This window comes from Phalaenopsis equestris, unplaced genomic scaffold (assembly GCF_001263595.1).
Source record: "Phalaenopsis equestris unplaced genomic scaffold, ASM126359v1 Scaffold000125, whole genome shotgun sequence".
Taxonomy (NCBI): Eukaryota; Viridiplantae; Streptophyta; class Magnoliopsida; order Asparagales; family Orchidaceae; genus Phalaenopsis; species Phalaenopsis equestris.
This window is the reverse complement of record NW_018164567.1, coordinates 871,182-873,802: the sequence shown is the minus strand read 5'-3', so window position 1 is coordinate 873,802 and position 2,621 is coordinate 871,182.

Sequence of the window (2,621 nt, the reverse complement as noted above, 5' to 3'; positions counted from 1 at the left end):
AAGTTAAATTCTTATTTTTCTTCAGGATCAAGTTTTTGGTTTTGTTGCAAAATAAGGAAATGTAAGTGAAAAATACCATCAGAACTATTGATATTCTATGCATAAGCATTAGGTATGGGATCACCTAGCCACAGATTTAGGGGCTAAACCTGGGATTAGCCAATAATTTTCTATGCACTGTATTAGGGTAGAGAATTAAAACTGCTCTTATTTGGCACAATACATATTATAAACATTTATCTCATCTCATTTCACCAAAACCTCATTGTAGTGGGAAGGATGTTTTTTCACATAAGAAATCTTCTTTACATAAACATAGTTAGTAGATTAGTAATTACTGTTTAAATCTTTCATTTTTGTTTTGCTAATAGTTAAGTAATTTAGTTGTTATTTCAACATTTGAAATTAGTGACAGTAATTTCGTTTGACTTTCTGTGAATTTCCTAGTAAAATTTATCATTGCAAATTTAAAACTTCCCCGTGGGATTGATATTTGGGGCTTAAATAGAGGGTTCATTATTAATTGATAATGATGCATATACTTACGTAGAATCAATAATAATTGTCTATACTTATATATATTTTACACAACTTACTTTTAGTACATGGATCAAATTTTTGGCGTCGGTGTGGTGTCAACTTCATAAATTCTTACATATAAAAAATCAGGATCACTAACATACAAAATTGAAATATTATGAAATATAACAAATAGTTCACACACTATGGGTTCTACGCAAGTGCACGTATCGCTTCAAGTAATATAGAATTTTTTGATTAAGCCTCGAATATCGATAGATTTTCTGTTTAAGTCTCAAATATCGTTCCCACGAGGAAGGTTTAAATTTGAAATGATAAATTAACTAGGAAATTTATAGAAATCAAACGAAATTACTGTCACTAATTTTGAATGTTTAAGATACTATCAAAGCTAAATTATTTACTACTATCAGAATTTAAAAGCAGGTTTTAAAATTAATAACCACTAAACTATGTTTATGTGATGAAGTTTTCCTACTATTCTTATGAACTTTCCCACTACAGTGAGTTTTTGGTGAAATGAGATGAGATAAATGGTTTAAATATTGTATGTGCCAAATATGAGCAATTTTAATAGGAGCATTTTTAGTTCTCTACCATTAGTAAAGTGTTATAGAAAATCATTAGCTAATCTTAAGTTTAGTACATAAATCCGTTGCTAGGCTAGGAGGATAATGGCTCCCACTCCAGACCTCCCACTTCCTTTCCCCTGAAGGCTAACTCTCGCTTTAGTTTTTAAACATTAAGATTGAATTGGGGATTTTTAGTTTGTCACCTTATGAATCTCCAATTCTACACCCAACAAAGTATATTTCCCTATTTATTTGCATTTAATCACATGAATGAAATACTCCTTCATGGATTTAAATGTGATTCTCACTCTATTGTAGAACTCATACTCTATTTCCCGGATCATATATTTCACAACATATTTTAACAATTCAATTTGCCAGATTGAAAAGTAAATTAAGAGCGGAGTTGAAAAACCATCACAATTTATAATTAAAATTTCTTCTAGCATGCATCCCAATATCCTAAATATGAATCCTACTCATTGCAAAAGAAAAGTAAAAGGAAATAATGACATAATATTCTCATGTCACTATTTCCAAGAAAGAAGAAAGAGTAAGAGAAACACATCACAATGCACGAAGAAAACACAATGAAAAACTTCATTAAATCAAAGCAAATCCACTAGATAAGTATTTACAAAATTATAAGATAATGAAGAACATAATACTTAGCTTTTTCGCCTTGAAAGAAAGATGAAAATATCCCCCACAAAGTCTCCCGCTGATCCATGCAATGCTAGAACATTCCCTTACAGATTCTCTTAAAATCTCCTCACCAATCTCTCCAAAAAGGTAGAAATCTATATTTCTACTCCTATTCTAAGATCTCTAAACATTCTCCACATTTTTCACTCACACACACTACTTTTTCTGACATAAAAGCACTCTATTATTGTGCAGGGACGAATTTCCCAAGAGATGCCTCAAGCAACCTTCCAAAAAGCATCCAAATACATTGATTCTTCTAGAAATTTGCCCAAGATTGCGTCCAAACCGTCTCGGGTACTGTCGGCGCTGTTTTGGCATCATTTTTTGCACTCTGGTGCTGTCAGCGCCTGTTCTAGTGCTGTCGGCACCCACCCTACTGACCGCGACTTTATATATGCTTAAAAATATAAGTATTTAATACTACTGCTAAAAGAATTAATTCTTCAGCAACTGTACCAAAACTTAATAGTAGTTATAGATTCGATAAATATGAATGTAATAAATATTCAATAATTGTAAAGTCACACTTATCAATGCAAATATACGTATCGCTCAAGTAATATAGGGCTCTAATGGGATCCTAGATATCGATCCCACAGGAAGTAAGATTAGAAGCTACGAACTATGATTTTAGAAAAGCAATACTTTAATTGCAACAATAAAATTCAATTTGCTTATCTGTCACTAATAGACAATTGAAAAAAATATGTAATTTTCTTAATAACTCTTAAATAACTAATTATGCTAATGAGATTTTTAATGTGATATTCAATATATAAGAAAACATCATTCTCCTTGTCA